The 23,786-nt window shown below is 40.8% G+C and overlaps 1 long non-coding RNA gene across 1 annotated transcript in view; it reads right to left on the bottom strand.

Annotated features, from left to right (window-relative positions):
* Window positions 1–5,200: 5,200 nt before the first annotated feature.
* The window catches only part of LOC137435640 (uncharacterized), a 38,212-nt gene continuing 19,626 nt past the window's right edge, over window positions 5,201–23,786 (bottom strand). The window contains exon 2 of the long non-coding RNA XR_010986126.2: window positions 5,201–6,035. This is a non-coding gene — a long non-coding RNA (uncharacterized LOC137435640). The remainder of the gene's footprint in view (window positions 6,036–23,786) is intronic.

Below are 23,786 nucleotides of genomic sequence, written 5' to 3'. Positions count from 1 at the left end.
GTGACATGGTTCTTTTAACAAATAAATCACCAAAGTGTAAAAGAAACTCACCAGATTGATATACTGAGTTAGGAAAGTAAACCCAAGTCAAGAAAAAAAAAATATTCCATATTAAATGCCAAGTCTGTATATATATATCTATATATATATATATCTATATATATATATATATATATATATATATATATATATATATATATATATATATATATATATATATATATATATATATATATATATATATATATATATATATATATACTAGCGAGGTACCCGTGCTACGCAGGGAGCCATAAGCAAACAAACAATGTGGAAACGGTGAATGCTAAAGCATGAAACCAATACATTCCACATCCCTGTGGCACCTTCAGTTGCACGTCAGACATGGACAGTAGGTTCGTGAAAGACTGAGGTAAAAAAAAACAACAGCGAATGGAAAACCATGGAATCAATAAATTCCACATTCCTGTGCCACCTGTAGTCGAAATTCAAGCATGGACAGCAGGTTCGTGAAGGACTTCCACGAAAAACGTACCTGTTTGAATAGTTATACACCCCTCAATGCGGAATCTGCATATGGCGATCCGCAAATGTCACACTTAGAAAGTAGAAACCGTCACGGCATTTCGTCATTCACTTGAACTCGATATCTCTATTTTCATTCAAAACAGCATAACTCCAATCACAAATTAAATAGCATTAATATAAATAAAAAAAACTTTTACCAACATTCGTGACATAAACAAACATTTAAATCCAGATGTGAAGTTCCGTATGGTTGGGTGAATACAATTACGAATTTGAATCGTAATTGTATTCACTCAATTCCAAACGTCATTCCAATCATAAATTGATACTTTAACAAAATACTGTTTTAAATCACGATTGCATTGAGATATCAAACCAGCTCATTCAAAACCAACACAAACCAGCTCGTCATCTGTCCATTTCCAGATTCTCGGCAGGTTCATATCGAGTTAATTTCAAAATCATAATTTTATTGAGGAATTTTTGAAACCTCCTACCGACTTTACAACATCTGCTGGGCCCCAAAACGTTCCACAAGGGTTTGGCGGGGCTAGCCCCAAATCTGCGGGAGTAGTTTGTGGACGGACAGACAGACGGACACTCCTGTTTTATTATATATGTATATGTATATATGTGGTGTACCAGAATGTAATGTCGTTTTTTTAAGCGGTGTGCATATTTCAATCTCGTATTTTACCTTATTTGGTTCATTGCTTTTTTCAGAATTGACTGTAATTAATGTATAAATTGCTCCATGAGCCAAAATAAAATGGATACATTAAGGGGGCAGTCCAGTGTGGAAGAATAACAAGAGCATTGCTTTACTGTAGAGCCAATAACATACAAATGAGAACCTGATGGGAAGTTTGCATTACAAAAGTAAGGTGATTTGTACCAATCGGTGCACATGGAACAGAGAGAGGCGGGTTAGGTTAAGGTAGAATCAGAAAAAAAAGGTAGGTACATAAGTCATTATTAAAGAGGGCAGTAGCGACAGGATAAGAGATTGAGATTGAATGGAAATAGGAAGAACATTTCATAAATGGACCATCAATTGATCATATTCACAAATATAGCAGAATCTTTAACCCCCCACCTACCCAACCCCCCCCCCCCTTCCTCCAGCCTCCTCCAACTCTCCCCTTCTAATACCTTCCCAAACTCGACATCCTATGCTTAATTATGTCTTCCACTCCCCAACTCTTATTTCATCCCAACCTTCTTTTCCTTCTCTCAACTATTTTAACTTCCTTGATATTGGATTTCCCTATCTAAGCCCACCTGTACTTTATAAGTAGATCTCCCAATAGAAAAGGGACAACAAAAAAGTGAAGGGTGGTAGATTAGAAATGTGAACCTTATAGAAGTGAAAAATAGTGAGTTGGTTGTTGTTGTTGTTGTTGTATAGCCCCAGACAGTTCTCTTGAAAAAGCCCACAGCACGGAGACAACCAATAGATGTTGCAGGAGCGACCCAGAGATCTCCCACATCCAGGATGGTGTACCCCCCTACCCCCCCCCCCCCCTTCATGAAGTCAGGGCCACGACAGAGTTATAAAGTTTGAGACAAGAGAGAAAGGCTCGGTCCATGGGGATCAATCGGTACTCTGACCAGTTCATGGGGATCAATCGGTACTCTGACCAGTTCATGGGGATCAATCGGTACTCTGACCGGTCCATGGGGATCAATCAGTACTCTGACCGGTCCATGGGGATCAATCAGTATTCTGACCGGTCCATGGGGATCAATCAGTACTCTGACCGATCCATGGGGATCAATCGGTACTCTGACCGGTCCATGGGGATCAATCGGTACTCTGACCGATCCATGGGGATCAATCAGTACTCTGACCGGTCCATGGGGATCAATCGGTACTCTGACCGTGACCGCGCTTTCCTGATGAATCCGGGCAGTAGCGAAGAATGGGGAAGATTTGGCCCCAGACTTATGTTGAGGGGTACAACCACCGTGAAGACACGTCCCCGATGGTTGTATAGTGAGTTAGTTGCTGAGTATGCTGGAGTAGTTGTGGAGGGATAGTGGTGGAGAAAGCAGGTTGTGCCAAGAGGGAAACATCTATTAGAAGTGAGAAAGAAATATTTCCATTTCCTCCACTTTCTATCAGGACATCTACTGAGGATGCCAAGGGTTTTGATTCTACTCCATGTATGGGAATGCTGAGAGATGCTGGATAAACAAAGAATCACCGAAGAAACCTGACAATGTCTCACCTGTCACCTCCAATCCTTCGTCCCCCTTTTCTCTCATTTGTTGAACCGCACTCTTTCTCCTCAAGAACCACACTGACCAGTTGGTTTATCCCCCACTATATGAGCCTCAATTGGTATCATGTATGCATTATCATTCGATGTTGATAACTCGCTCTCATCTTCAGAGCATTGAGTATTTCATCTTTATTGAGGCCTACATCATTCGAGGAGAGCCATCAATTTGCCAGATTTTTGGAGAATTTCAGGAAACGCATCTTTTGCCTTGTTTAAATTCCGTGTCGGTTCTTTACGAACGTAAGGTTTGAATGTTAACGCCTTCAAGCATTGCTCTGATGGAAAGAAAAATGGTTAGGAAAATAAGATACAAAGCGACGCTCACAAGTGACCTATTTCATGACACATGATCGATAATGTGTCAGCCCTTCATCACTTTGTATCAAACCGCGTGTTTACGTCGCAGCCTCTGCAGCCTCTTTGTCCCTTTCCTTTTCATCTCCCGCAATTCTACTTGTCCTCTTGCTCGACACTCCCTTCCCACTCCCAGTAGGTATACTCACTCCCTCGTCATCTGTCCTTCAGCTCTCACACGAGGCTAGATATCCGTACGTAAAACGGACTACTTCTTGGGATACTTGGGATTACTTCTTGGGATGCTTGGGACTACTTATTGGGATACTTGGGGCTACTTCTTGGGATACTTGGGAATTGGGACTACTTCTTGGGATACTTGAGACTACTTCTTGGGATACTTGCGACTACTTATTGGGATACTTGGGGCTATTTCTTGGGATACTTGGGACTACTTCTTAGGATACTTGGGACTTGGGAATACTTCTTGGGATACTTGGGACTACTTATTGGGATATTTGGACTGCTTCTTGGGACTACTTATTGGGATACTTGGGACTTGGGACGACTTCTTGGGATGCTTGGGACTACTTATTGGGATACTTGGGGCTACTTCTTGGGATACTTGGGACGTGGGACTACTTCTTAGGATACTTGGGACTACTTATTGGGATACTTGGGACTTGGGACGACTTATTGGGATACTTGGGACGACTTATTTGGATACTTGGGACTACTTCTTGGGATACTTGGGACTACTTCTTGGGACTTGGGACTACTTCTTGGGATACTTGGGACTCTTCTTAGGAGACTTGGGACTACTTCTTGGGATACTTGGGACTACTTATTGGGATACTTGGGACTACTTATTGGGATACTTGGGACTACTTATTGGGACTTGGGACTACTTCTTGGGATACTTGGGACTCTTCTTAGGATACTTGGGACTTTTGACTACTTCTTGGGATACTTGGGACTACTTATTGGGATACTTGGGGCTATTTCTTGGGATACTTGGGACTATTTCTTAGGATACTTGGGACTTGGGAATACTTCTTGGGATACTTGGGACTACTTATTGGGATATTTGGACTGCTTCTTGGGACTACTTATTGGGATACTTGGGACTTGGGACGACTTCTTGGGATGCTTGGGACTACTTATTGGGATACTTGGGGCTACTTCTTGGGATACTTGGGACGTGGGACTACTTCTTAGGATACTTGGGACTTGGGACTACTTATTGGGATACTTGGGACTTGGGACGACTTATTGGGATACTTGGGACGACTTATTTGGATACTTGGGACTACTTCTTGGGATACTTGGGACTACTTCTTGGGACTTGGGACTACTTCTTGGGATACTTGGGACTCTTCTTAGGAGACTTGGGACTACTTCTTGGGATACTTGGGACTACTTATTGGGATACTTGGGACTACTTATTGGGATACTTGGGACGACTTATTGGGACTTGGGACTACTTCTTGGGATACTTGGGACTCTTCTTAGGATACTTGGGACTTTTGACTACTTCTTGGGATACTTGGGACTACTTCTTGAGACTAAGAGCTTATTTTAGCTCTTACACGAGCCTCGATCTTGTATCCCCCCCCCCCCCCCCCAAAAGAATGTATATAAGCATGGGGGAATCACAAGAGCTGTTGGGAGGGTCCTACTGTGTGTCAGGCATGTAGGCCTGAAGAAAATAGCAGGACTATGCGCAGAGATGTAGATGGTCACCAACAGAAGTTGTATGAGAGTATTAAAAAACTAGTTAACCGGAGTCATCAGAAAGCAAACGTAACTTAGTGACTTAGCGGTACGACTTGGTAAAGTCACAAACAGTTGGGACCTTGGTGTACTTCGATCGAATATAAATGAAACGGGGACAACACGACTCATGGCAGAGCCTGCGGACAGTAATTTCATCCTTCATGCTCCGACATTTTGATTTCATATGAGTCTTCATTCCGGAATTAAAATTTGACGTTCAGACCGATATAACCCAACCCAGAATATATCAACAAAGATGGCGTCCCATCAAAATACCTACAATAATACTTAGGAAATAAAGAGCCGTTAGACATGCATGAGTTGTGAGATTTAATAAGGCTTGGACAATGACCCCCAAATTGCGGAAATCCTAAACAATGGACAAAGGACACCTGCTTATACATGGACAATGGGTGCCATGCATTATGAGTAAGATTTCAGGTCACCTTTGTACAAACACCTCATCAATGCAAAGGACACTAAAAGGTGATGTCATCTTTGGCAGATGCAGTTTAGGATAAGGACAGGTAAGATGCTGGGGATGGGTAAGATATTGAAAATAGGGACTCCAGTCTCCACAATGCAAGGGGCAGTCTTGGAGCGTGACGCACTTAATAAGGATCTGGGGGTGGTTATACATATTGGAGCAAGCAGACAGCACAGTGCAAGGTAGATATAGGTAAAGGTAACAGGGTTTTCGGTTGTATTTGCAGGAGGATATATTATAAATCCAAAGAGGTCCTTTTAATACTGTACAGGAATTTAGTGAGGGCCTCAACTGGAATGTTGTGGTCAGTTTTGGTCATGATATCTGAGGAGGACATAGAGAGGATACAGCGTTAAGCAACTCAATTGATTCAGGGCCTAGCTCGACTAAGCTCTGAGGAGTGGTTGAAGGGGACAGGACTTTGTACATTAGAAAGGAGGGGATTACGAGGGGTCTGATTGAGATGTTTATGATGATAAAAGGTGTGGGCAACATGGGTGAAGTGGAGTTTTGTTTAGAGTGGACAGTGTTAGGACCAGGGTCCATATCTTGAAGATAAAGAAGCTGAGACCCATGCATTATGAGGCCTTCCAGGCAAAGAGTGGTTAATGCATGGAATTGTGTCCCCGGAAAAGTGGTGGCAGCAGAGGAGGTGGATAGTTACCCTGCACACACGTGAAGAGAAAAGTGGGGTTAAGCAATTGCTTCATATCTGTCTGTAAACATCAGTTTATGATCAAGGTACAACTTTTTTTCTTTTTTTTTGTATACAAGATCGAGGCTCGTGTAAGAGCTAACATTGATCACAAAAAGACAAACTGACACATGAAACATATGACAAAGGGACAGGGAGACAAGATGGAGAGCAGGGACATCAGGAGATATGTGGGAGGTAGAGGGCTTGGGGGGAGGAGGCATGGGAAGGGGGGTGGGGTGGGAGAGTTAAAAAAAAAACACAGGGACACTGCTAGGACTTCCAGGAAAGAAGTTGGAATTTCAAACAAGGTGGATCTGGGGTGAATTAGCGGGGGTAGAAAAGATCAAGGTTTTGGATGGGGGAAGATAAGAGATGGTGGTGAACAGGTGTTTTAAAGACCTGGAGGGTGGAGTGGGATTGAAGAGAGTGAGGGAGTTTGTTCCAGAGGCGGGAGAAAAGAGGAATGAAAGAGTGAAGGTGAATAGATTGAATGTTACAATAATTCAATAATTTAAATTGAATGTTACATTTTGAACATGAATCGGAACATGGATAGGAAGACGAGTTTCTCGATTTTCCGTACTTTGTCTCTGAATCCGTCCTGACCGCACATGTGCAGAGAGGAGAGAGGTAATATTTTTACTCTACCTTCCTGTCTGGCAGTTAAACATAATTGAAAATTATTCCAAACAGGAAACCTACTGTTTTTAAGGACATTAGAAAGGAAACAAACAACAGACACGAAGAACGAATGTGATGTGCTCGATAAGGTGATGTAATAGACACTGGGTAAAACGGCGGTAAAACACGGAATTAATTTATTTATACGTTTTAAAACCTCTTAAAACGTTTATTTAAATTTAATTAAATACATAAACACTCAAGAACTCAAATCACCTTCATAATACTTCTGAGAACCTCCAATTTTGCTGTAATTGGACATGTTAAATAAGGTGGTGTATAAGCGTGGTTGGTGGTGTATAGAAGTGCTTCAATATCACCAAACTTCCGGATTTTTTCAACGAATTAAAAATCTGTATTTTATTAAGGTTGAAGTGTATATTTGAACACTCTGTGTCGGGTATCGTGTTCAATGAACTCTCGAGTTTTAAAATGGAATTAGATAGGTACCTAGATGTATTGGAGATAGAGAATACTTCGGCGTGACTTGTGGGTAGCTTGTGTGTGGATGGGTGATGGTTTCTGGGGTTAGTGCAGGGTAGGCAGGATGGGATGAATATCCTTCTCCTGCACCAAAGTGCTTTGTGTGTATCGATAAAGTTCGCATTCTCCAGAATACCAGCGGGTACCCGGTGATGGTCTCATGCAGTTGGCATTTTAAAGGAATACTTTTTTAAATATATATTTTTGGAGACCTAAAACACTTCCCTACACACACTAGGGAATGGGGTTGGGAATCATTTAATATCACCTTTCACAAAGCCTTAGGCACTAGAGAGCGATTTCAAAAAAAATCCCAAAATTCCAAAATATGTTTCTAAAATTCCAATTTTTTTTTTTTTTTTTTTGCCGAAAACACTCCCCAGCACTCACTGATGAACCTCTGAAAGTTTGACAAAGATCCTTTTGGCCATCTCTGAGAAAAATGGCGACACACAGACAGATAGACATCCGTGTTATGGTATAGATGACAGATAGACATCTACGAAGGTGCACGGAGGAAGGCATTATGTTTTCGGGTCATCCGTCCATGTCCGTCCGTCCGTCCGTCCGCGTACGGGCTAAACCTCGTTTTTCTCAGCAACCACGATATTGGAATCTCCCGCGATGACGCTATCTCCGAGGGCCTTTCACTCACTCACCGCAGGCAGGTTGGTGGTCTTTCTGTCTTCAACCGACTCCTCTCCGGCCTTCCTCCCCCAGCTCTCTCTGGGCTCTGTCCCCCAAATATTCCTACATGTCGCACAAGATCTGCCAGCAACCCTCTTATGGTTAAACTGCCGAAATCAAGACTCTCTGCTCACCTTCACTCCTTCATTCCTCTTTTCTCCCGCCTCGGGAACAAACTCCCTCACTCTCTTCAATCCCACTCCTCCCTCCAGGTCTTTAAAACGGCTGTTCACCACCATCTCTTATCTTCCCCCATCCAAAACCTTGATCTTTTCTACCCCCGCTAATTCACCCCAGATCCATCTTGTTTGAAATTCCAACTTCTTTCCTGGAAGTCCTGGCAGTGTCCAAATGTTTTATACCCCTCCCACCCCCCTTCCCATGCCTCCCCCCCCCCCCAAAGCCCTCTCCCTCCCACAGATCTCTCGATGTCTCTCGGTCCCTGCTCTCAAATGTTGTTTGTGTCCTTCCCCCTCTCTCCCCATCTTGTCTACCGCTCCCGATGTTATATGTTTTACGTGTCGGTTTGTTTGTGATTAATGTTAGCTCTTTCACGAGCCTCGATCTTGTATACAAAAAACAAACAAAACAAACAAAAAAACACATGCCCAAAATGACACGAAACTTTCAAGGTAGGACCGACCCCTCCCCCCCATATAGAATGTTTTATTAATGATAATTGTGATGTCATAGGTCACGTGGTACGGCAGCCATCTTGAATTAAACGCAAATAATTAAACGCAATTATTTATTGAAAGCTGAATGGAAAAATTTGAAACTTGGCATGTTGTCAAGTACTCCCAATGGGGAACAAAAGCACGACAATGACGACATCATAGGTGAAGTGGTATACCAGCCACAAATGTTTTACTCGAATTCCTTATCCTAAAAATCTGAAATTGCATCCGCATGATCTATGACCCATTTGTATTGAAATATTAAATTTATGACATCATAGGTCACATTGTTTGGCAGCCATATTGGATTTAACCTAAAATCTTTAAAATGCTTCTTCACCCAAACCACCAGGTCGACTCAAAACTTTACATGTGTCATCGACGAGGCATGGCGATTAAACGTTGATCACGAAAATGTCATCAATCACATGGTGTGTGGCAGCCGTATTTGATTGAAGGAAAATATTAAATAATTATATCTCAGAAACCTATTACCCTTTTAATGCGAAACATTACAATTATCATCTAACAACATTGCTGCATATAGTTTTGAAAATTATCACATTGTAGGTCACGTGGGTTGGAAGCCATCTTGGATAGAAAAACGAACCTATCCGATCAACACGAAACTTCACAAACGTGATCCCCAACCCATACCTATGCAGAGTGTACATTTTTGATGTCATATGTCACGTGGTTTGGCAGCCATATTAGCTTCAAAGCTGATATTTAAAAAAAACCTTCACTGAAACCGCTTCACTGATCGATGGGAAACCTGTCATGGCTGGTAAAAATGTGACACTTGAAAACAGCTGAAGAGATTTACATCAAACTTGTTTATTTTTAGGACAGTGAACGAGGCATCTACCCGTTGTTATGAAGAGGGACTTCCTGGAGGCATATTGGCAACACAGTCGAATTGCTGTAGTTTATATAGCTTGAAGGCTCATAATGGAACTGACACACACACACACACACACACACACACACTGACGAGACCAACATTTAAAACAGCCACTGAGCTTGGGGGAAGTGTCGTCACTGCCGTCACTTCCCAGGATGCTCTGGGAACCAAGCGACGTCATAACAATGGAGCCGCCTTTCACACCGCACTCAGGGGGAGTTCAAACTTATTTTTCTCATTCTTTCAATCCCTGTATGTCAATTCCATCGAGCATCTGTGAGGTAACGTGGAATGATCCATTAGAACCTGTCCACAGGTACCTTCTTTGGAATGAGTCTACCTGGTGATCATGGACGAACGATTACAAAAGTCGAACCAATTACAAAAGTCGAACCAATTTCATGATGCGCTGAAGCTTCGATTCAGGCCAATGTTAAAGAAGCCAAACTATTTACACCACTCTCTAATATTCCAATATAATAGCATTAAATTACCATGCAATCTTCTACCATGAGCATGATAACTACTGCTAACTAACACGGATTGTATTGTTACACAAGCATGAACAGAGCTATAAACTCTTACCTCGAATTTAGCAAATCTTACTATAATTCACCAAATGTCCGTCCGTCTGTCCGTCCGTTCCCAGGTACCGCAAAAACGGCTGAACCGATTGCAACGATATTTTGGGTGGGTAATCCTGGGACCCCCTGGTGTAAAATAGGCTATATTGTTTTCCCAATTTCAGCTTTGGTCTCCAGCATTTTCATTTTCCGCCTAACGTTATTGTCCCGGGTGCCGCACAAACGGCTGCAACGATCTGCACCGATCGCAACGATACACCTCCGTGCCCGTGGGATTCCCACGTGTGACCCCCACAAGTAATCATAACGAGAACTTGGCTTCACTACAAGTCTGTGCGCAGAGAAACGTGGACATGACAAAGATGATCGGATGTTAATACCTTCAATTGATAACTTTGATCACCACAAACAGTTTTGTGAATCCCCGCATTGGCACGAGCAGCAGGGAAGATGAAACGGAGGATGAAATGATGTCTCATGGCTCCTCCAGTGGAATGTAACAAAGTACTGTGCTCGTTTTAACCGACAGCATGCGGAGAAAATATTCACTGCTTTCAAAGGGCTGCGATAAAGCGGAGAGGCTGTACCTAGTCAACAGTCTCGCCTGAACAATTGTGCCAGGAGCACTCACTTCCAAGTCGAACTTTGGGGAGGTTTTACACTGCCCCTGTCAAAAGCCCTTGTCCTCCGCTCTAATGTACTGAAATTTAAACTTTGGCCTCGGAACACTCCAACTATAGCTCATTGCCAACTCTAAAGTGTGTTTGCCTCTTTCTCTCTCTTTCTCCACATGGGTTTAAAGAGCTCAATTACTTACCTGAACCAGCCGTGCAGGTGCTCGCCAATAAGAATGTCCTCGAGGGTGTCGTTTTTTTTGTGGTTGTTGTTCTTGTTCTCCAGAAGCACCATTAGGTATGTAGTTCTTCTCCTCCACTCTCACTAATGTCGTGGCATCATTTGACTGTTCGGGGTAACGCAAAGCCAAAGGTGCCAGGGAGTCGTGCATTCATCAAGTTGAAATTAGATCCTAACGAATTTCCTTCATGCCGGTGTTTTTACAACCTCGTCGCAAAACAACGAACGGATCACTTCTGAAGATCACTGAAGATCCAGACAGAAGACAACAATGATGAAATGTTACCCCGCTCTTCCATGAGCCTAGATAGGCCTATAGTATTAATAAAAGGAGATAAAACAAGCAAGCCTACTATGCTCCCATCCAGCAGACAAATGAAGTGAATTATATAAAGTTAAATCAATAAATCACATCACTTTCATAATATCTTACTACCCTAGCTTATAGCAGTAGCCCGATGACGGCTGATTGGCTGATATCAGTGGTGATAGCATCAGGTGAGGGTGCCACAAATTTCACAGGCACTTTGCTGTCTTCTATATAACTTGTTTGTATGTACAGTATACTCCACTGTATATTACAACTAGATGGTATTCATAGCATACTTACCCTGCGCAGTCAACGTGGTGCCAGCCAACTCTTCTGTTTTTGAAGGGTTTTTTGCTTTGATCCAATATGGCTGCCAGACCACGTGAGCGATGACATCATAAATTTATATTCTCTAACATAATTGTTGCAGAGATCATGCTCAATAAATATCACACTAAGCGTTGCCCCTGTCGAATTATGACGTCATAATTACGGCACCAACGACATCATTGTTAACAACACCTATTCCCCATGCGGAGTTCTTTACAATGAGCCACGTTTCAATTTTTCCATTGAGCGGTTTTGGAGATATAGAGGTGCAACGTTTTTCGGTTTTTTCAAGATGGCGCCTGTACCACGTGACATATGACGTCATAATTATTAAAATATTCTACAGGAGGAAGCGCTCCTATGGTGAAAATTTTGTGTCAATCGGACCAAGAACTGCAGAGAAAAAAATTCATACTGATTGAATCAAGCATTGTACTTGTCAAATTATGACGTCATAATTAAGGTACCAATGTCAAAATCATCAGCATATCTTATTCCCCATTGGGAGTACTTGACAATGAGCTTTGTTTCAACTTTTTCCATTCATCGATTTGGGAGCGAGAGGTGTAACGTTTTTCCAATATGGCGTCCATATCACGTGACCTATGACGTCATAATTATGAATTTAAAAAATTCTACAGGCGGAGGCTATGGTAAAATTTTGTGTCAATCGGACCAACTGTTGCCAAGAAAATTAATTTAAAAAATGTAGACATGCCACACATACGCACGTCAGCCACACGAAAGCCACATGTACGCACATATGCACCCGAATGCCTAACCCTGCTTTTGGCTTCGCGAGCGCAGGGTAAAAACGATACTTACATTACTCTTCAAGGTATTTTTCAACTATGGACAGAACATCATTATTGTTTGCCTTGTTTATCAAAACATTTCATGCCGCCCTTTTGCCCCCCCCCCCCCCCCATGATGCTCTTTATTACAGACCCCTTGACAGCCAATCATCACCCGACTGTGCAGCCAATTTCAACATCAGTGAATTTCAACAGGTTTGATGTCTTATTTTTTCTTGACCAGAAATGGAAAATTATTCGCCGATCCACACTTTTTCGGGATTTTCAGCCCTTCTATTAAAATAGGAAGCTTGTGATTCTGGAAGAATAATTCGCCATTCTTCACTTTTTCGGGATTTTCAGCCCTTCTATTAAAATAGGAAGCTTGTGATTCTGGAAGAATAATTCACCATTGCACACTTTTTCGGGATTTTCAGCCCTTCTATTAAAATAGGAAGCTTGTGATTCTGGAAGAATAATTCGCCATTCTTCACTTTTTCGGGATTTTCAGCACTTCTATGAAAATAGGAAGCTTGTGATTCTGGAAGAATTATTCACCATTGCACACTTTTTCGGGATTTTCAGCCCTTCTATTAAAATAGGAAGCTTGTGATTCTGGAAGAATAATTCGCCATTCTTCACTTTTTCGGGATTTTCAGCCCTTCTATTTAAATAGGAAGCTTGTGATTCTGGAAGAATAATTCGCCATTCTTCACTTTTTCGGGATTTTCAGCACTTCTATGAAAATAGGAAGTTGGTGATTCTGGAAGAATAATTCGCCATTCCTCACTTTTCCGGGTTTTTCAGCCCTTGTATTAAAATAGGAAGCTTGTGATTCTGGAAGAATAATTCGCCATTCCTCACTTTTTCGGGATTTTCAGCCCTTCTATTAAAATAGGAAGCTTGTGATTCTGGAAGAATAATTCGCCATTCTTCACTTTTCCGGGTTTTTCAGCACTTCTATGAAAATAGGAAGTTTGTGATTCTGGAAGATTAATTCGCCATTCTTCACTTTTTCGGGATTTTCAGCCCTTCTATTAAAATAGGAAGCTTGTGATTCTGGAAGAATAATTCGCCATTCCTCACTTTTTCGGGATTTTCCACCCTTCTATGAAAATAGGAAGCTTGTGATTCTGGAAGAATAATTCGCCATTCTTCACTTTTTCGGGATTTTCAGCACTTCTATGAAAATAGGAAGTTGGTGATTCTGGAAGAATAATTCGCCATTCCTCACTTTTCCGGGTTTTTCAGCCCTTGTATTAAAATAGGAAGCTTGTGATTCTGGAAGAATAATTCGCCATTCCTCACTTTTTCGGGATTTTCAGCCCTTCTATTAAAATAGGAAGCTTGTGATTCTGGAAGAATAATTCGCCATTCTTCACTTTTCCGGGTTTTTCAGCACTTCTATGAAAATAGGAAGTTTGTGATTCTGGAAGATTAATTCGCCATTCTTCACTTTTTCGGGATTTTCAGCCCTTCTATTACAATAGGAAGATTGTGATTCTGGAAGATTAATTCACCATTCCTCACTTTTTCGGGATTTTCCACCCTTCTATGAAAATAGGAAGCTTGTGATTCTGGAAGAATAATTCGCCATTCTTCACTTTTTCGGGATTTTCAGCCCTTCTATTACAATAGGAAGATTGTGATTCTGGAAGATTAATTCACCATTCCTCACTTTTTCGGGATTTTCCGCCCTTCTATGAAAATAGGAAGCTTGTGATTCTGGAAGAATAATTCGCCATTTCTCACTTTTTTCGGGATTTTCAGCACTTCTATGAAAATAGGAAGCTTGTGATTCTGGAAGAATAATTCGCCATTCCTCACTTTTTCGGGATTTTCAGCCCTTCTATGAAAATAGGAAGCTTGTGATTCTGGAAGAATAATTCGCCATTCTTCACTTTTCCGGGTTTTTCAGCCCTTCTATTAAAATAGCAAGCTTGTGATTCTGGAAGAATAATTCGCCATTCCTCACTTTTTCGGGATTTTCAGCCCTTCTATTAAAATAGGAAGCTTGTGATTCTGGAAGAATAATTAGCCATTCTTCACTTTTTCGGGATTTTCAGCCCTTCTATTAAAATAGGAAGCTTGTGATTCTGGAAGAATAATTCGCCATTCTTCACTTTTTCGGGATTTTCAGCCCTTCTATTAAAATAGGAAGTTTGTGATTCTGGAAGAATAATTCGCCATTCTTCACTTTTCCGGGTTTTTCAGCACTTCTATGAAAATAGGAAGCTTGTGATTCTGGAAGAATAATTCGCCATTCTTCACTTTTCCGGGTTTTTCAGCCCTTCTATTAAAATAGCAAGCTTGTGATTCTGGAAGAATAATTAGCCATTCTTCACTTTTTCGGGATTTTCAGCCCTTCTATTAAAATAGGAAGCTTGTGATTCTGGAAGAATAATTCGCCATTCTTCACTTTTCCGGGTTTTTCAGCACTTCTATGAAAATAGGAAGCTTGTGATTCTGGAAGAATAATTAGCCATTCTTCACTTTTTCGGGATTTTCAGCCCTTCTATTAAAATAGGAAGCTTGTGATTCTGGAAGAATAATTCGCCATTCCTCACTTTTTCGGGATTTTCAGCCCTTCTATTAAAATAAGAAGCTTGTGATTCTGGAAGAATAATTCGCCATTCTTCACTTTTCCGGGTTTTTCAGCACTTCTATGAAAATAGGAAGTTTGTGATTCTGGAAGATTAATTCGCCATTCTTCACTTTTTCGGGATTTTCAGCCCTTCTATTAAAATAGGAAGCTTGTGATTCTGGAAGAATAATTCGCCATTCTTCACTTTTCCGGGTTTTTCAGCACTTCTATGAAAATAGGAAGTTTGTGATTCTGGAAGATTAATTCGCCATTCTTCACTTTTTCGGGATTTTCAGCCCTTCTATTACAATAGGAAGATTGTGATTCTGGAAGAATAATTCGCCATTCTTCACTTTTTCGGGATTTTCAGCCCTTCTATGAAAATAGGAAGCTTGTGATTCTGGAAGAATAATTCGCCATTCTTCACTTTTTCGGGATTTTCAGCCCTTCTATTACAATAGGAATATTGTGATTCTGGAAGATTAATTCACCATTCCTCACTTTTTCGGGATTTTCAGCACTTCTATGAAAATAGGAAGCTTGTGATTCTGGAAGAATAATTCGCCATTCCTCACTTTTTCGGGATTTTCAGCACTTCTATGAAAATAGGAAGCTTGTGATTCTGGAAGGATTATTCGCTGTTCCACACTTTTTTGGGATCTCAGCATTTGCATGAAACCACGAAGCTTGTGATTGTGGAATAATTATTCACCATTGCACACTTTTTCTGGATTTTCAACCCTTCCATGAAAACAGGAAGCTTGTGATTATGGGTATCGGTTACCAGCCCTATATATCTACATGTACGCATTCACTCAAAGAATGATTTATTAGCAGACATTCTGCCTTTTACAAACAAAATTTCAGGTGAAAATGTAAAAAGAACCTCAGATAGATTTGCTGGGTTCGGCGGGTGGAGGAAGGGAGTGTCAGAGTGACACACACAAACACAAGAGGATTAAAAATGTAAAACACACCGATAATTAGTCGTGTGTCATCAATGGATGACGTCACAGTGGTCTAATGACTTGAGAAGGGTGTTCAGAGATCACTTTGTTTGGATATCAAAGCCAAATATGTTAGAGAAGGCAATGTCCGAGTACATCTTTCAATTGAAGAGTTTCACACGGACAAAGGTTCTCTTGAGATGCTGTGACGACATTCCAGAAGAAAATCCACCTAATATTGGCAATGTATAATGTGGATAGTAATAGGTGTTATATGGGATAGAGGATGCTGTGACGACATTCCAGGAGAAAATACACCTAATATTGGCAGTGTATAATGTGGATAGTAATAGGTGTTATATGGGATAGAGGATGCTGTGATGACATTCCAGGAGGAAATCCACCTAATATTGCCAGTGTATAATGTGGATAGTAATAGGTGTTATATGGGATAGAGGATGCTGTGATGACATTCCAGGAGAAAATACACCTGATATTGACAGTGTATAATGTGGATAGTATTGGATGTTATATGGGATAGAGGATGCTGTGATGACATTCCAGGAGAAAATACACCTGATATTGACAGTGTATAATGTGGATAGTATTGGATGTTATATGGGATAGAGGATGCTGTGATGACATTCCAGGAGAAAATAAACCTAATATTGGCAGTGTATAATGTGGATAGTATTGGATGTTATATGGGATAGAGGATGCTGTGACGACATTCCAGAAGAAAATCCACCTCATATTGGCAGTGTATAATGTGGATAGTAATAGGTGTTATATGGGATAGAGGATGCTGTGACGACATTCCAGAAGAAAATACACCTAATATTGCCAGTGTAAAATGTGGATAGTAAAAGGTGTTATATGGGATAGAGGATGCTGTGACGACATTCCAGGAGAAAATACACCTAATATTGACAGTGTATAATGTGGATAGTATTGGATGTTATATGGGATAGAGGATGCTGTGCTGACATTCCAGGAGAAAATACACCTAATATAGGCAGTGTATAATGTGGATAGTAATAGGTGTTATATGGGATAGAGGATGCTGTGATGACATTCCAGGAGAAAATACACCTAATATTGGCAGTGTCTAATGTGGATAGTAATAGGTGTTATATGGGATAGAGGATGCTGTGATGACATTCCAGGAGAAAATACAACCTAATATTGACAGTGCATAATGTGGATAGTAGTAGGTGTTATATGGGATAGAGGATGCTGTGACGACATTCCAGGAGAAAATACACCTGATATTGACAGTGCATAATGTGGACAGTAATAGGTGTTATATGGGACAGAGGATGCTGTGACGACATTCCAGGAGAAAATACACTTAATACTGACAGTGAATAATGTGGACAGTAATAGGTGTTATATGGGATAGAGGAGGCTGTGACGACATTCCAGGAGAAAATACACCTAATATTGACAGTGTATAATGTGGATAGTATTGGGTGTTATATGGGATAGAGGATGCTGTGACGACATTCCAGAAGAAAATCCACCTGATATTGGCAGTGCATAATGTGGATAGTAATGGGTGTTATATGGGATAGAGGATGCTGTGACGACATTCCAGGAGAAAATACACCTAATATTGGCAGTGTATAATGTGGATAGTAATCGGTGTTATATGGGATAGAGGATGCTGTGTCGACATTCCAGAAGAAAATCCACCTAATATTGGCAGTGTATAATGTGGATAGTAATAGGTGTTATGTGGGATAGAGGGTGCTGTGACGACATTCCAGAAGAAAATAAACCTAATATTGGCAGTGTATAATGTGGATAGTAATAGGTGTTATATGGGATAGAGGATGCTGTGACGACATTCCAGAAGAAAATACACTTAATATTGACAGTGTATAATGTGGATAGTAATAGGTGTTATATGGGATAGAGGATGCTGTGAGGACATTCAAGGAGAAAATATACCTAATATTGGCAGTGTATAATGTGGATAGTAATAGGTGTTATATGGGATAGAGGATGCTGTGACGACATTCCAGAAGAAAATAAACCTAATATTGACAGTGTATAATGTGGATAGTAATAGGTGTTATATGGGATAGAGGATGCTGTGACGACATTCCAGAAGAAAATAAACCTAATATTGACAGTGTATAATGTGGATAGTAATAGGTGTTATATGGGATAGAGGATGCTGTGACGACATTCCAGAAGAAAATACACCTAATATTGACAGTGTATAATGTGGATAGTAATAGGTATTATATGGGATAGAGGATGCTGTGAGGACATTCAAGGAGAAAATACACCTAATATTGGCAGTGCATAATGTGGATAGTAATAGGTGTTATATGGGATAGAGGATGCTGTGACGACATTCCAGAAGAAAATAAACCTAATATTGACAGTGTATAATGTGGATAGTAATAGGTGTTATATGGGATAGAGGATGCTGTGACGACATTCCAGAAGAAAATACACCTAATATTGACAGTGTATAATGTGGATAGTAATAGGTATTACTGTATATGGGATAGAGGATGCTGTGAGGACATTCAAGGAGAAAATACACCTAATATTGGCAGTGCATAATGTGGATAGTAATAGGTGTTATATGGGATAGAGGATGCTGTGACGACATTCCAGAAGAAAATAAACCTAATATTGACAGTGTATAATGTGGATAGTAATAGGTGTTATATGGGATAGAGGATGCTGTGAGGACATTCAAGGAGAAAATATACCTAATATTGGCAGTGTATAATGTGGATAGTAATAGGTGTTATATGGGATAGAGGATGCTGTGACGACATTCCAGAAGAAAATAAACCTAATATTGACAGTGTATAATGTGGATAGTAATAGGTGTTATATGGGATAGAGGATGCTGTGATGACATTCCAGAAGAAAATATACCTAATATTGGCAGTGCATAATGTGGATAGTAATAGGTGTTGTATGGGATAGAGGATGCTGTGACGACATTCCAGAAGAAAATAAACCTAATATTGGCAGTGTATAATGTGGATAGTTATGGGTGTTATATGGGATAGAGGATGCTGTGACGACATTCCAGGAGAAAATAAACCTAATATTGGCAGTGTATAATGTGGATAGTTATGGGTGTTATATGGGATAGAGGATGCTGTGACGACATTCCAGGAGAAAATAAACCTAATATTGGCAGTGTATAATGTGGATAGTATTGGATGTTATATGGGATAGAGGATGCTGTGACGACATTCCAGGAGAAAATAAACCTAATATTGGCAGTGTATAATGTGGATAGTAATAGGTGTTATATGGGATAGAGGATGCTGTGACGACATTCCAGGAGAAAATAAACCTAATATTGGCAGTGTATAATGTGGATAGTATTGGATGTTATATGGGATAGAGGATGCTGTGACGACATTCCAGGAGAAAATAAACCTAATATTGGCAGTGTATAATGTGGATAGTATTGGATGTTATATGGGATAGAGGATGCTGTGACGACATTCCAGGAGAAAATAAACCTAATATTGACAGTGCATAATGTGGATAGTTATGGGTGTTACATGGGATAGAGGATGCTGTGACGACATTCCAGAATAAAATACACCTAATATTGGCAGTGTATTATGTGGATAGTAATAGGTGTTATATGGGATAGAGGATGCTGTGACGACATTCCAGGAGAAAATAAACCTAATATTGACAGTGCATAATGTGGATAGTTATGGGTGTTATATGGGATAGAGGAGAGTGGACCGGAGAGTTACGAGGTATGCAGATGTCGGGGTTTTAGGAATTGAGTTGTAGGACCTACTCGAGGTGAGGAGTAAAAGGAAGATGAAGTAAAAAAGGAAAATAAAGGCAGGATTAGGGAAACGTAGGGCAGGCAACCAATTGTGATATGATTGGAGGGGGGTTGGAAAGGGGCGGAGGAGGGAAGAAACGGGGTGCTTCAAGGCTGCATTGTTTTGAGAAGGTGATGTTGTTGGCAGGTAGATCAATACGTATGGAGTTGTAATTCAAATATTTATGTCTCAGTGAAAATTAAATTTAAAAAAAACGAATGCAATCATTTCAAGCTGAACTAAACCGGGGCGAAAGTGAAGGAATAGTCACTATTCAGCATTTCATTTCTGCAGGTTTGGCAGCATTTCGAAAAAAGGTCCTTTGATGAAACAGTCTGTCACAATTAGACATTCTTTCTCTCATTATTTTTTGTTGTTGTTGTTCTTTTTCTTCTTCCATATATCCATGAAGTAACTATAACTGGAGGTTGAGCAATGAAAGCCATTTGATTACTTGATTACAGTCAGTTGCTTCAAGTCGTTCTGCATACTACTACCACGACTACTACTACTGCAACTACTACTTTTATTACTACGACTACTACTACTACTAACACTACGACCACTACCACTACAACTACTATTACTACCACTACTGCTACCACGACTACTGCAACTACTACTATTACTAGTACTACAATGACCACTATTTCCACGACTACAACTACCACTACTGCTACCTCGACTACTTCTACCATTACTACTATTATTATTACTATGACTACTACTTTTATTACTACGACTACTAACTACTAATACTACGACTACTACCACTAGTACTACAACTACTACTACCACTACTACTATTATTACTACTACGACTACTACTTTTATTACTACGACTACTACTACTACTAATACTACGACTACCACCCTTGTACTATAACTACGACTACTACTTTTATTACTACTACGACTACTACTTTTATTAGTACTATTACTACTACTACTACTACTGCAACCACTACTACTGCAACTACTACTATTACTAGTACTACTATGACCACTATTTCCACTACTACAACTACCACTACTGCAACCACGACTACCTCTACCACTACTACTATTATTACTACTATGACTACTACTTTTATTGGTATTACTACTACTACTACTACCACCAGTACTACCACTAGTACTACGTCTACTGCTACCACTACTAGTGCAACTACTACTATTACTAGTACTACAATGACCACTATTTCCACTGCTACTATTACCACTACTGCAACCACGACTACTATTACTCAAAAGGCCTCGATTATTCCCATCGTGTTGTGAGATCAGCAAGGGAATGTTTTCGGTCTTTCCTGAACCGACTGACAAAACTTGACGTTCAACTGAAGGTGGAAAGGGGATGTAATTTGTTCAGGGCGCCGACGATAACTCACCCACTCCTCGTGAAACACATCGTGGGATCTTTAACGTCCACAAAGTAATGCTGGCAGAAGGGACACCCAGGATACCATCCATTCAATGGACGACACACTGTGATGCAACTACCTGCGTCCACAAAGGACCAATCCGTGCGTACGGTCGGGAATCGAACCCAGATTAGACAGATTAAAGGCGCTACCTCTGCACTATCCAGTCGGACTAATCTTGTAGTCTTCGGTCTGCTTAACCCTTGGCCTGCACATCTACTCACTGGGAATTTCATGGAAGGACTGAATGTTAAATCCATTGTGCATCTCGACATCACTTTGTTTAAGGCCGGTACTTGTACGATCCGATGCAGCCAAAGCATCTAAATAATAACTACCGGTATCAATAGTACCCGTCGCTTTGCTGATTTCAGCATCACTGTCATTAATGAATATTGTTAAGTTGCTTAAAGTTTCTTTATATATAAGAATAATATGATTTGTAGTACCGGATATCACTGGGTGGCGCTATACAATACCCATTTGCGTAGAGAGAGTTGGGGTCTTCTCCCCACCTTGAACCCCTCCTCCAAATATGCTACCCAGACAGAAACCATACTTGGGGTATCCTTTGGCAACATGGAAAATTTGGTTGGATTTGGTTCAGTAGTTTTGTCGTTTTTGAAGCATATATGAACAAACAAACACAAATTGAGATTTATATATTAGATACGCTGTTCATCTGTCTGTGTGTAACATTCCCTTCCACCTATTGGTTAGACAGCTTGCCTGACTCCACCCACAATTTCAGCCTGATGAAATATCACACAGCTGCCATGTTGATGTTTATTACGTTGCGAAGGCAAAGTCATCTTCGGAGCTGCCATATTCACAATCGCCATGCCCTCCCTATAAGTTTTCCCCTCAGTGTAAAATGACCAAATGGATTGTTAAAACTCCTCCGACTCCTTTCCACCTTGCTCCCCCAGCTCTCTCTGGGCTCTGTCCCACCAAATATTCCTACAGGTCGCAGAAGATCTGCCAGCAACCCTCTTATGGTTAAACTGCCAAAAACAAGACTCTCTATTGACCTTCACACTTTCATTCCTCTTTTCTCCCGCCTCTGGAACGAACTCCCTCACTCTCTTCAATCCCACTCCACCCTCCAGGTCTTAAAAACAGCTGTTCACCATCATCTCTTATCTTCCCCCATCCAAAACCTTGATCTTTTCTACCCCCGTGAATTCACCCCAGATCCACTTTTTTAAAATACCAACTTCTTTCCTGGGAAGTCCAAGCAGTGTCCATGTGTTTTTTTTTTGAACCTCTTCCCCCTTCCCATGACTCCTCCCCCCAAGCTCTCTCCCTCCCACAGATCTCCCGATGTCCCTGCTCTCCATCTTGTTCTCCCGCTTCCTTTATCATATGTTTTATGTGTCAGTCTGTCTTTATTGTGATCAATGTTAGCTCTTACACGAGCCTCCACCTTGTATACAAAAAAAGAAGAAAAAAAAAAGAAGGATTTTCAGCTGATAGTCGTTATGGGTCTTGTGAAGATAGACATCAACAATCGAGACAGTGGTCTGTTGTCTATACATTGCCTAAATAACCTTGTGGCATTCTCTCATGCAGGGCTTTCACCGCAGAGGTTACGTGGGCCTTGCGTGCTATAATTTTTGACTATTCTCTCTTATACAACTCGACCATGGACCATAAAACCCATGTCATTATAAAGGTCTTTGTCTTGAGTACTTTTGGCGTAGGTGGGGCGAGTTGAGGAGTTGTTGGGTGGGGATTTCAAGGCTTGAAGTGCGAACGGGATTGACACCTTAGGATGGGTAGGGGGAGGTTTAGGACTTGAGGTTGGAGAGCAAAGATGGGACAGATTTGGGAGAGGGAGGTGGAAGTTTTGAGGGGGTCGGGGGTTGATGAAGTGTGGTGAGGAGGGGGCTTGACGACTTAGGGAGGAGGAGGTTAATGACTCGGGGTGTGGGAGCGGGGGAGTTGAGGACTTCACATCGGTCGGTGTTTTGGGGGTCCCTGCTAGTTACTTACTAAAATGACTTCTCAATCCCACAGCCTTACTAATGTACAGCATGAAACTCGAGTAGCGAAAATAGCAGTGATGAAAGAATGTATAGAGAAATGAAAAAGCAACAACTTTTTTTAAAGATGCCCATAGCTAGTCAGGGTTAGGGATGACTTAGGGAGGAGGAGGACACTTGTGCTCGATTGATTTCGGATATCATAAGCGAGACTGATATATTACATGTAATCAACCTGTGATAATCATTACAATTATTGGTTTATTGTTTTACAGAAACAAACGGAGATAGCACAATCCTACAGAATGAAGAAAGCGCAACTCAATTCAACGATTATGTGGTCTTAGACTCAATTCCTTAAACCTGTTACAAATATAATGTGAAAAGTAATTACCGGTAGTCAGCCCTAAAAGCCTGTTCTTTTCACAAGTCTTGTGGAACCTGATAAGGGCACTTACATACAGGTAACCTGCTGTTCCACTTTCACTGGAAACAGGTGTGTCACGAACAATTGGTGATTGTTTATATGGTCGGAGTCCGAATACGATGGGGAAAACTTCTTAAGACACACACACACACACACACACACACACACGTCGTTTTTTCATTTCTGTTCCTCACAATTCTGTCTCTCTCTCTCTCCC

The sequence above is a fragment of the Myxine glutinosa genome, chromosome 9, assembly GCF_964187855.1.
Source record: "Myxine glutinosa chromosome 9, kmMyxGlut1.1, whole genome shotgun sequence".
Classification (NCBI taxonomy): Eukaryota; Metazoa; Chordata; class Myxini; order Myxiniformes; family Myxinidae; genus Myxine; species Myxine glutinosa.
This window is presented reverse-complemented; position numbering and strand designations above follow the sequence as displayed.